Source organism: Akebia trifoliata, chromosome 2, assembly GCF_017979445.1.
Source record: "Akebia trifoliata isolate Shusen 1 chromosome 2, ASM1797944v1, whole genome shotgun sequence".
NCBI lineage: Eukaryota > Viridiplantae > Streptophyta > Magnoliopsida > Ranunculales > Lardizabalaceae > Akebia > Akebia trifoliata.
In genome coordinates, this window is record NC_141376.1 from 11,674,986 (window position 1) to 11,688,522 (window position 13,537).

The window sequence follows — 13,537 nt, forward strand, 5'->3', positions numbered from 1 at the left end:
CCCCTCTTTTCTAACTCTCAACAAACGCAACAACTTCCACCATGAAGTAGGCACTAAATATCTGCCTCTATAGGCCATTCCACTAAACTGGATGCTTTGTAATCTATTTGGGTAATCTGATAATCTAGATTGGCACATAGTTGAGGATTTTACATTGCACATCCCAAGAATACCTAGGCGATGTGGGACTATGCTAACAACTATGTCTAGTATGCATGCCCCCCATCACTGTCTGATACAAATATCTCCATCTTTGTCTCATTTCCTCCTCAATTTATTCTATTTCGGGATTTAATTACTTTCTAGCTCTTTGCTTTATTTTCTTTAAAGTTATTTACATGCTTCCGCTATGTCAAATGTCAATCTAACATAAAATTATAAAAAGATGGTTACTATCTAAAATGTTGACTCCATTCCTTTGAAAACTCTCTTATTTCTCTCCAACCAAAATCCCCAAGAAGTGGCAAAAGGAATGAACCTCCATAAGGTTTTCTTTCTTCCCAAAAACAAACAAGGATCCCAACTTTGAAAAAGAGAGAATGCCGAATTTGGAACCACCCAAAAGACCTTGAAAAGGCCTAACAAATGAGACCAAATAGAGAAACATAGCTTGCAATGAATCAAGATGTGATCCACAAACTCACCACAAGAGTTACATAGGAAGGACAAATTTGGAGTCACAAAGCCCCTACAGGATTTTAAAAAAAACGCACCTTGGAGGGAGCTTTTGGTCTCCCAATAATAGCATATGGGAAATGAAGAAGAGCATTTGAGGGAATTGACAGCCCTGATTGGCTTAAATATATTGGATATAATTATTTTTCTGCACAACTGATATTGAGGCTATTTTTGGTCATCCAGACCTAGGCAGGGGTGGAGCCAGGTTTTTTGGTCAGTGGGCTAAGTGCTAAAAATGGTCGATTGATAATCTTGATATTTTATCTATGCAAATATTTGCCTGGTCATGCAAAATATATATGATTGACCAAATGACTTTCAAATTTGAATGAGAGATTTCTATTGGACCATTTGTTGAGGTGATGATCTCATACTTCAATACTACAATAATATAGTACTCTCAAGATTTTAATAAGATCATTGATTTCAGATGGATTACCAAATTGGCAATCCAGCACCACATCCCTCTTCTAGATTTCATGGAGACAGATTCCATTTTTTTTTTTTTCAAAAATAATATTTTTTGGGCTTCTTACCAGGTTTTAAAAATGGACGGTGACAGAGATCCCACCTAACTCCCAAATTTAAAGTTAAAATTTAATGGTGAAAATATAACATTTTTTAAGTTTTCTTTTCAAAGTTGATAGAATTTTGTCTTCAACATCCCTATGGCCAGATGATGTTTTTAGATACCAAAAGGTAAGCTCAATGACCCTTGGTAAGATTTCAAATCTTACTAAGTTCTAAGACTAGCCTTACTCGTTAATCTTTTGAGAGATTTACAGGGCACACCTGACTGTTGCATTTTTATTACAAAAACTCCCTTGAAGTTTTGACAACTTCAAGGGAACCTTGCTTTATGAAGTTTTGTTACCCACCAAGCCTTACATTATCAACTTTTGTTACCCAGCAAACCTGAAGCGGGGATCGTGTCGTAAAATTCAAATTTGATGCGGTTAATTTGTTACTAAACATAACTTAGAGTGGATCCTAACCATGTCAATTTGTGGCATCCAAAAACATGATATAATGTCATAGGGTTATCAAAGACAAAATTCTAAGATCTATGAAGAAAATTCTAGAAAAAAGGTTAATTTTCACTGTTTAATTTCAGTTTTAAATTTGGGACTCCAGAGGCTATCCATTGTCAACCACTTTGATCAAGCTCAAAAAGGGTTTTTTTTTCTTATTTGAATCAGATTTTTTACAAGAAATCTAGATGTTTGTGGTGTTGGATTACCAATTTGATAATCCATGCGGGTCCAACGACCCTAAGTAAGATTTGAAATCTTACTAAGTTAGTCATGCTAGCATGATTCATAAAATAAGGTTTGTTCAGTAACCAACTTGATAATGCAAGGTCATTTGTAATAAAATTGCAGCAGATAAGTCTCTCCGCTAAAACTCTTGTGTGAGGGCTTGCATGTCGTCCATTTGAAAAGCGCAGGAGGCCTCCCTAATATCAATTAAAATATAAGGTGTTAATAATAAAAAATTTAAGAAGTTCAGTGGGGCTATAGCCCCCACTGGTCCCTTCAGCCCCTGGACCTGGGCTCAATTCCCTCCAACACTGGGTTACTGATCTCATTAACAGAAGAAAGATTACCATAAGAAGTTAAATCTGTATATGATATGAATTCTTATTTTCACATTCCAAGTACTTTATCTATTTATATTTGTTGACATTATTCATTCATCCAACCCCAGATATTTGGATCAGGCTTTGATGATGATAAAGGATAATTTTTTTTTTGTGTGGTACTTATCAGGCAATACATATGATATGTTAAAATCTTCATCTGCAGTTTTGTTTACTTTCTTCAGTCTTTATAAATTGTTTGAGAAATTAGTGATATGAGCTCAATGTTTTAACATGTTTTACAAATGCGAAAGAACACTTTTGAAGATGGTATGAATTCCACAAGTAAGAATTCATACTATATACTGAGGAAAGAACACTTTTGGATAGTGTTGCATTGATCCAACTAAGTAGATATTGATTCTTTTTGTACCAGATTTGGTAAGTCGAATTAATATCGGCTTTATCCTCATCATTAGAGACAATGAGATGTTTGGGAGGGCAAGGTTTAGACCCATCGATAATTCTAATAAGATCATGACTTTGAAGTACATGTAAAAACTGAGATATCCAGAGGAGATAATTGGATCGATCAAGCTTCACAAAAACAAGATAGGAGATGTTGGGAATGGTGAATAATGCAGCCATGATGAAGAAGATATCAAAGAAATAGAAGTGGTAGATTGGAAAAAGACGGTGTGAACCAAGTTATGACTCTGATACCATGAAAAAACAAAGACTTAAAACAGATTTAGATTTCAATGCACTACGTGAAAACTGGAAAATTCTACAGAAAAAATTGACGGGTTAAGGCCCACGAATTTTAGAAACTGAATTTTGACGGTCTAAGACCCTCGAAATTCTTGATGTTCCCAGATTTGACGACTAAGAGCTGTCGAATTTCTCTCATCCTTCATTAATTTGATAGATTCGACTCGTCGAAAAACAAAATTTGACAATGAAAAATTCGACTCCTATTCGACCTCTTGGTCCATCGAATTTTATGAAATTTGACGGCCCAAGACTGTCAAATTTGGGTTTTTTTTCACATTGTGATGCACACTTTGTTGTGCTTTTCTTTCTGTATAAATAGAGATAACAACAAAACAAATTTGAGCAACAATCAAAGAGAGTTTGTTATGTACATATACAATAACTTGACAAGATACATAGCTAGAGAATCTAATCTAAATTTCTTTTGTAACTGCTACTGATCTGGAGATATTGAGACTTAGTCAAAACTCTAGATTGATGCTGATCTGGAGTCTGTTATGGAATTCTGATTTGATGCATGATTATTAACAACTCATACGAGGACCAATTTGACATTCATCAAAGATACTCTGAGACAAGAACAAATTATTCAATCTGACATCCTATTTAACTGGAAAAAATCTTTCTATCTTTGACAATAGATCAAACAAAATCATTAATCCTTTCTTCATTAACAAAAATCCTAAAGGAAATCGCAAAAACACCAAACAACACATAGTCTTCTTGATTCAAAGATCTAAAACTAGCTCAGAATGAAAATTTTCAAGATCTAGATTTTACCAGATCTCCACTAAACTACTTGTCGGGAAACTAGATGAAAGCGTAGGGAAACTAGATAAAAGAGATTTAGATCAACCAAACCTAGGGCTGTCAACGGATAGATATCCCATCGGATAGTGATATATCCGAATTCGAAGATGAATTTTTTTAATGATATCCGAATTCGAATCCGAATCCGATCTGATATCACTAATCAATATTCGAATTCGTATCCGAATAAATTATCGAATATCCGACATTATCCGATTCGAATCCGATTACAAATCGAATTCGAAACTATCCGAAATTTATCCGATTCGAATCCGATTGCAAATCGAATTCGAAAATTATCCGAAACTTATTCATGATTCGAAAATTATCCGAATTTTATTTAGAGAAATTCTATTGCCACCCCAACTTTTTCTAACACCACTCTAATTCCATTATGTAATGCTAATTCTAAAATTAGATAATATGACAAGATTCATTTAATAATTTAAAAAGAAATTTAGGATAATATTGGATATCCGATAATTTTTTCGGATATGAATTTGAACTCTCATTTGGCCTTATTTTTATACAAATTTATTACATCTAACTTCCACATGTAAGCTTCAACTCTTGAGCATCTTCGCTATCTATGAGTAACTTCTACAAGTCGCAAGTCAAAATTTTATCATAGATGGAATTCAAGTTAGAAGATGAGAGGATGGGTGGATTCCTCCTTAGTATTCAAAAATGCACATCACAGGACAACATTCACAAGGTGGATGATCGTTGTATCAATTGTTATCTACAAGGACCCTTTGGACATTCCCTGCACTATCAACCATCAGTGGTTCAACAAACATAAACAAAATCTCTATTAAACAGAAACAACAGACACTTTGAACTGTAATATGGAGTAGAATCAAACCTCGTATCCCTGGTAAAAGGTATCTTTGGTATTAAACATTTACGACAACAATGTATCTCTCTTCCAAACAGGAACACCAGTAAATTTTTCTAGAGGCAATTTGGGCAATAACCAAACTGGTGCGCTATCAACCCATAATCCATCACTAGTGATCTTGTGTGTAAAATCAGGATATTTTTTTATTCTCTACAATTATCCAAAAAAAAAAAAAATTCAAGTTCATATAATCATCGAGGAATGAGAATTAACTAAACCTATATGTTGAAAAAAAAAAAATAGGAGAGAGAGTCAATATCTTATTGGATCTATTGTCCAACCAGTCATCCAGGTTTTCTATCAACATATCAATGCAGGACAGCTATGTACATGTCCGTGTCTTTGTTACACAGCTTGTCGCTATCCACATGCCCCTGCTCAAATCTAAATTTTAGTTCAATCCACGTTGGATGCTGTATCAAATCACAAAATAATAATAATAATAATAATAATAATGATAATCTGTAACAATGTGCCTACATGAGACTTTGGTCTAGTCCATAATTGAAGTAGGGCCCCAAATATCATATAAAAAAGAATGGACTAATTGCATGATAGACATGTCATCTATTAAGTACAAACATAATCAGATAGGTGTGTAAAATAATGAGGAATGAGGATAGCACAACCTCGACAAAGTAACAACAAGAAGGGTGCAAAGCATCAAGAAACCCATAAAAGTGTGCTCATTCATGATAAATGAAGAAACAAGACGGTCTCAGAAAAATATAAAATAAACCCAAACAAAAACAAGGAAAGAAAAAGGACATAGGGTGTGAGGAATTTAGTTGATAGTAAACAAGAGGGCACATATATTCTTCATCAAAATCAGAAACCCATTAGTTGAAATGTTAGTTAGTTCTAAAGGCATTACAATTTACAGCTATTTTAATTTCATAAACAAACAATTATTCTATTTAAGCTTTTACTAATAGCTAATATTGGTGCAACATGAGTACCTTTGTTGATTGGGTAATGTGTCCAATTGCTGAAGATCACAACAGAAATACAGGTAATTAGTATTAAAAAAATTCTAAATTTCCAACTCTAAAGAGCCAAAAAGAGAATCTAAAAAAACACCCATTTCTTGCCTGTCACAAATGCACATCCTCCAAGCTGCTCATACACCAATTCCAGAAAATCTTTGTAGAAAGAAACAATCCCTTCAACAATAAACAACCACCCCCAACTACTAAGGCTCAAAAATAAAAATTAAAAAAGGGGAATAAATCAAGTCCGTACACCCTTCATCATCTAACCTGGATTTCCAGGGATAAATAGAACATGGTATGAAGGATTTTCTGCTCACAATTCGAGTAATTCTGTCACAAAACTTCAAACAAAAAAAGTCAAAAATGAAAAAATCATCACCAGTTCAATCTTTAAAATTGTTTTTATTAAAGAGTGGATTAGATTAGATAACAACCTTGACACATTGCATAATCGAAGAGTGGCGTGTTTTCTCTCTTTTGACCGTAAATTATCTTCAACCATCTTACTAATTGTACACTTCATTATAGTAGAAATCTTGAACCTTTCGTCACAATTTGCAGATAAAGACAGATCCGATAAATGAGATCGAAACTTTAAAGAGAAATTTGGGTACAAAGATGTAATAATATGGATCATGGATCGAAACTTACCCCAAGCTGGATAATTGGAGATGATGTGAGCTGGGAGAGAAGTGGACCAAAGCTTTGTGCCATAGGCACGATAATAGGAGAGAGTGGACCAAGGCTTGCCTCCTGTAAAATGAATTGAAAGGAAACACAAATTTTACTGTCTCAGTTTTACATAAGCAACAAAATGAAGCCTACTACTGTAAAATGGATAGATCATCGTCACTGGAAGTTGTATGTTGTAGAGAGTATAGACATTATGTAATGTCTGGGACGGGCTATGGCAGCCTAACACTCACAAGTGGAGTTTGGTTGTGACTTCATATTGTTATACAAATTAGTTGTAAGAATGAATTGAAAGGAAACACAAATTTTACTGTCTCAATTTTACATAAGCAACAAAATGAAGCCTACTACTATAAAATGGATAAATCATCGTCACTGGAATTTTATGTTGTAGAGAGTATAGACATTATGTAATGTCTAGGACGGGCTATGGCAGCCTAACACTCACAAGTGGAGTTTGGTTGTGACTTCAGATTGTTATACAAATTAGTTGTAAGAAGATACCCTAGCAATCAAGGTATTATGTTTTGGTTTTGGTGTCTGTGACTCATGCATATCAACCAAATAAAAGGGAAAATTTTTGTAAGACGACAATTAGAGCTACTATGCTTTATGTAGCTGAATGTTAAGTGGTTGAGAAACATCATGTTGATAGTTGAAATGAGTATGTTGATATGGATGAGTGAGCAGACTAAGAAAGATAAAATTAGAAATGGACTCATTCAAGAAAATGTTGGAATAGCCTCCCAAGTAAAAAATCACAGAGATGTACATCAAATTTTCACCTCAAAAACCAACTACAGATATTAACTTTCAGCAATTTTCAGCTAGAGGCATACATATGAAACTCAAATAGAAAAGTAAAAAAACAATAATGGAACACATTAGTATCTTACAATTTGCATTTTTTAAACATGGTCTAAGAAGAAGTGTAATTTATAAAGACAAATTGCAAGATGAGAAAAAAGGTACAAACCTAATAGCTAGTGAAACTATATATAAGTCAGCAAGTTGGATGTTATAATCTGTGACTTCTTTATCAGAAAATCAGTAGCTATACACTACATGTTATCCTCAAAAATGTAGGGTAGAAATCAATCATATATAGTCATACAAGTTGTTTAAAGAGTCAATGTTCAGAAACTATGTTCAGGATATCTAGTAATGTCTGTCCAGAAATTCAAGTAATAGGAACTTTTTCTTGTAAGTTACACCTTGTGTAGGAAGTTACATAGTGCCCCCTACTTCCATCAGTAACAAAGAACAAAATTATTAATGAGAAAAGGGAAATATATATAAACAACAGCATTCCCTATGCACAATGAAGGCCTAAGAGCCCTATATATCCATACAAGTGATTCGTCATATTTTCACCTCAAAAACCACAGAGATTTGTACATCAAGTTTTCACCTCAAAAACCAACTACAGATCTCAACTTTCAGCAATTTTCAACTAGAGGCATACATAATATTCAACAAAGTAATCAAAAGCTTAAAAATAAAATACCCCTACCCAATCATCTTCAAAGAAAAATCAATTTTACTTATTAGGTGGCTTGTGGCCATCAATTTTACTGTAATGTTGAATGAAATCCTATATATCCATAGAAGTGATTCGTCATATTTTGATTCCTATATATCCATACAAGTGGGTAAAATGTGTGATACAAGATGGGTTTTGTTTGGTTCACAGCATATAGTTTCTTGTTAAGGATTGCAAGTAAAAAAGAACAACTAAATTAAAAATCAGAATCCTAACTTGAGTTCTCTGCCACACTAATTTTTATTTATTATACACCAAACATCATATTAGAACACACACATACACACACACAAGATTCTAAACTAGAAATCAGATGGTCAAAGAAAAGATGGTATTATGACAGTTTTCAATTTATTCTTCTCTTACTCATAAGTCATAACCAGTCCTCTTAGAGTTCTAAAACTTTGTCAAAAATAAATAAAAGAACAAACGAAAGACATTTTCAAAGATATTTTTAAGAACATTTCTAATAACAAACTCAAAAGATCTATAACAAATTCAGGAATTAAAAAAAAAATGCAATTAAGTAGCAGAAATGCAGAATCCACAGATGAAGTTTATTTAAGAAGAAAAACACTAACTAGAATCCACAGATTGTAATCGTTAAGAGCTTTTGAGAGTGAGAGAGAGACAAAGAGACTCCGAAGTCGATTCGGCCTGTCAATGGACGCCGATGCCGAATGTGAGCCGCTGAGAAAGATTCTGACGGTGACTACTGTTATTGAATGAAAACAATGAGGGTTGAAGACAATGAGGGCTGTCGGGTTGAAGACGATGAGGGTTAAAGACTTAAAGGGGTCGAAGACGACGATGAGGGCTATCGGCTGTTGTCGGGCTGAGAGCTGAGTTCTGTTCGACAGAACTTCTTCAATTCTACTTCTAACCTAAAAGAAAAATTAAAATAATATTTATTTATTAGTATTAGTATTTTCGAATCGGATATTATCGAATTCGAATTCACTTATATTCGAAACGCTATCGGATATTGAAAACTATTCGAATTCGAATTCGATATCCGAAAATTTTGGATAATATCCGATTTTTCGAATTCGAATTTGAATTTCGACTATCCATTGACAGGCCTAACCAAACCCACCGAAAAGTCAGATATGCAATTGCTTTAAAAACGAATTGCCAGACATTTCTCTACTCTAGAAATAGCAAAGTTTTGTATTTTTCATATTTTTATATTTTTATATTTTATTTTAATTGTAATTTTTAAATATTTTAATGGGTATCATTGGTGTGAAGATGACACGTGGCGATGAATGGTGTGGTAGAGAGAAAAGAAAAGCATACTAAAACTGGTGGACGAGGGAGGAGGGATGAGATCCAATCAGTTCGTGAGCTCTTATTGGTTGAACAGTATTTCTTGAGGTTTATATAGTTGACTCGTGTATTGCGACCACTCGAAAGAAAATTTGTGGTGCAGAACACGCACATGGGGTCACTTTCTTTATGAGACGCCTTATGTATTTTTTATAGCACGTTTGCAATGCGGGATTTTCAAATTAGCGGGATTTTACGATATGTTGAAATTACTTTAAAATAACGCGATATTTTAGCCAAATGTCACATGCCCCCCAGTTATTGAATTATTTAAATTATGAAAAAATTACTTATTGAACCCTGACGAGAGGAATTTCTTTCTAAATACCCCTAACATTTTAGGTGTACGTAACATTGCAGGTGGTAAATTTTTCTCTTTCTTAATGTCCCTTAACCCTCTTTAGACCTTTGTGATCAATTATTCAAATTGTGGAAATTAACATTATTTATAATTGTTGTAATCAATTATAAATAATCAATCTTGACGTTTGAACATGAATCATTGAGACCAGTGAATTAAATTGACGAGATCAATGATTTGATGGTTCATCTAATTATTTTAATAAACCCCTTCTAAATATTCCGACTTGCCAATACATAGACTTGTCAATGAATTGGATTGAATAAAAAAATTCTATTAAATTGGTTGATCCGTACAAGAGTTCTAAGGTTTTTTAAAGAATTATAAAAACCCAAAATATAGAAAGAAAACTTTATTAGAAAGATTTTAAATACCTAATTAATTATTATCTGGCCAAATAAATAATCCTAAATATTCTAATAGATTATGAGATACAACTTTTTTATTTTAATGATATACACCAAAAGTATTTTGATGTATCTCATTTATATTGATTCAATACTCATTTTATAATCTAATACCCTCCTTCATACTCAAGGGTTGGAAAAGGCTTGAGTAGAGTTGATCTCATGACCTAAGTTCAAATTTGGTTGAATTCACATTCACCTTTATTAACCAATGACGTCTTGTTTGCCAGTTAAAAATAAACACTCATGAAGATCAAGGATCTCTATGAGATTAAAAAAGTTATAGTAATGAAGGTCGTGTTACATGTGTCATGAAATAAATGATGTTGTTGATGAATCTTCAAAAGCTTTTCTATCATGTTTTTTGGTAATTACCTCATGTTTGTGAGGTCCATAACTATCGTATCCCAGTCTTTTTTGAGTTTGTCGAAGTTGATGGCATACAAGATCAGGTTTGTCATGATCTTTCTAAGGAACATAAGAAGTAGGATCATGTGACTTGATTGGAAAAAATCTCATTGAATAGAACTTGAACCTAACAGTGATTTGAAATTCGCTTCTCTCTCTCCGGCTAGGTTTTAACTGAGCGTGGTGGGAAGGCCTTCCAATTCGCATCTTCCCGTCCGACAAAGAAAGTGAAGGGGAGCGGACGGTTGGAGAACGCTTCCGAGTTCACACGATTGATTCCACCGCGCGCGGAGGGCGCGAGACCTAATGGCCATAAAAGAAAAGAAAGGATTGTGAGGTATGAATGTAGGGATTAGAAGGGTTTATGAAGATATAAAAAAATGTAAGATTTTGATGGAAAAAAAAAATGCAAGAACAAATAAAATACTTAGGGTAATTGTATTAGTTTTTATTTTAAAATAATTATTAATTCATCACCAGTACAAGATGATAAATGGAGGATATTGGATTGGTTAACAAATATGTCGATTTCATTGGATTCTGACTATGTTGTGAAGAGTATTAATAGTGAGATACATATGACAGAGAAATATGGTTTAAAGATTCATTTCATAATGTTTCATATGAAACATTTCAAATTTTCAACTTGAATCACATGGAAATCGAAACATTCAAAATTTTGTTCAATTTCTCGAACATTCTTTTTCTTCTGATTTACTGAACTACAAGAGAGATCTGCTGGAAAAGGGAAGAAAAATCTGTGCGAGAGAGAAAGGTACCCATGTTTATGTCTCTAACGCATCCTTCTCATTTATCTACCATTGACCTTGGTCTTCTGTGGAAGACTGGATCATTTAGACCAACCCCCATGTTTTGGTAAATATTTAATATACCCTTGTGTTTTCAAACTGAAGATATTCCCTCTCGACCACGATCTCTTGTGAAAGACTTGTTTTAAAAGTGTTACTAGTGTTTTGAATGTTTCAGAATATTTGTAATGTTTCAGTTTTTGAAAAATGCGAATTTTTAAACCATGCTTAGAAATACCCGAGTATCATTCAAGAAATCCATCAATTTTTTTGGTGAGTGCTCAGTTAATTTTTATTAGAAAAGAAGTGAATCATACATTGGATTTGTTGGCAAAGGCAGACATATCGTTTCATATTATTGTAGTCTTTGGTCTGAATCTCATTTTGACTAAATTGTCTTTAATTTGTTAGATGATTTATCTTGTAATTACAATATATTGTAGTTCCTTTTTTTTATTTTTTAGTTAAGGGTGAGAACCCTTATTCCTAGCTTACTAATAAAAAAAATGAATTCACAACAAACAATACCTTGATGTATTGGCTCATAACTCATTCATGTGGAGTCAGTGATAAACTTACTTGAAATTTCTTAAAGGACCTTCATGGAGGCGGTCTTAGTAGGACATTTAGTAAACTTTTTCTTTCTATATGGCCCTTGGACCTCATCTCCCACATTTCTCAGGATTGAATGCCCTAACCGTTTGAACTCATTGTTTTCATAAAAAAAATTGGATTTTTGACATTTCAATTGAGTTTCAAAGACTCCATTTTGTCGGAAAATATTTAAAAAAGAAGAATAAGTCATTTTCAATGGATTTTTCAAACATTTTGAAGATATATATATAAAAAATTGAAATTTTTTTTTTCATTTTTTTCTTAATTTTTAGATGAAAATCGATGAAGAATAGTTCAAATCATGTAAACAAGTCCGTATCTCAAGTTTTTAGTCGATCTTTCTATATATTTTAGTCAGAAAAACTCAAAAATTGAAAATAGGAGGATTTTACCAATGACGAACTTGACAATAATTAAAAAGCGCCAAGTTCGACAGTAAATAAATAGTTGTAAACTCAACAGTAAAAATTGTGAACTCAACACTAAACAAAAAAATATTGAGTTTGTCAATAATAAAAATGATAAACTCGAGAATAAATAATAAATAAATAAAAAGTGGTGAGTTCACTGTAACAAGGGACCACTAGGAAAGAAAAGGTTTACTAAATGTCCTATCAAACCATCGTGCAAAACGTAAGGATAATTTAGAAAAAATCCTTCCACAAGGGCCTTTTAAGTAATTTTTCCTTAAAAAAAATGCCCTTTTATGATTTTTTTTTTGCTAAAAGTCCTTATTTTATAATAATGTGGCAGCTGACAATACAGAGAGAGAAGGAACTGCTCCCCAACGTTATCACGACTCTACTTTATTCCTCTTCACCTATCTTTGCAGCAGGACTTTGAAATGTGTCTATTGCAATTTTGTATTTGAAAGAAATTAACATAAAACTAACTTTATAACAAATTGGACTCCATGGCCCAATGGATAAGGCGCTGGTCTACGAAACCAGAGATTCTGGGTTCGATCCCCAGTGGAGTCGTTCCTTTTTTATATTATATTCAAACGGACCACGTGTCACGTAAGAGGAAGAGTCCTCCAACTCACTTTACGGACCACGTGCCATGTAATGGGAAGAATCCTCCAACTCGCTTTCCTAAATTAATTCGGAAAATACGTCCGGACATTGCGACAAAGGTTTTTAACCATTTAAAAAATCTAAAATTTTGACTCCTATTAAAAAATGAAACAAAAAATTATATAAATTTTTTTAAAAAATTCATAATATATCTATTAAAATAAATAAATTAAATATTTATATAATTAAATATATTTTATTTTTATTATACAAATACATTAAATTTATTTTTTAAATATAACATTTAAAAAATATCAAATTTATCATTAAAAATATCAAAATAATACCATTGAATAATTTATATTACAATATCTATTCATTTGAATTTTCTTGAATAACACACAAGTACTATAAAAATTTATTTTTTAAAGAAATTAAAGTAAATTCACTTCGATTTTGTCTTGCATCAAATGAAGAAGATAAAATTTTCTTTTAAAATTTTTATTTTTTATTTTTTATTTTTACTTGATTTAAGAAAATGAACAAAAATCAATTTGGGGGTGAAAGCATAGATTTCAATCTTGAAAACACTGTTGTCTCATTTAACCCGAATAAGATTTTG

General features: G+C 32.6%; 1 long non-coding RNA gene and 1 other non-coding gene across 2 annotated transcripts; one reads left to right on the forward strand and one right to left on the reverse strand.

The window, feature by feature from the left end:
* Positions 1-6,020: 6,020 nt before the first annotated feature.
* Positions 6,021-6,479, reverse strand: LOC147409560 (uncharacterized). Its single transcript, XR_015170453.1, has 3 exons — positions 6,386-6,479; positions 6,169-6,276; positions 6,021-6,075 (listed from the first exon to the last, which is right to left on the reverse strand). It is a non-coding gene; the product is annotated as an uncharacterized LOC147409560 (long non-coding RNA).
* Positions 6,480-12,806: 6,327 nt separating this feature from the next.
* On the forward strand, positions 12,807-12,879 carry TRNAR-ACG (transfer RNA arginine (anticodon ACG)). Its single transcript has one exon. It is a non-coding gene; the product is annotated as a tRNA-Arg (tRNA).
* Positions 12,880-13,537: the final 658 nt, after the last annotated feature.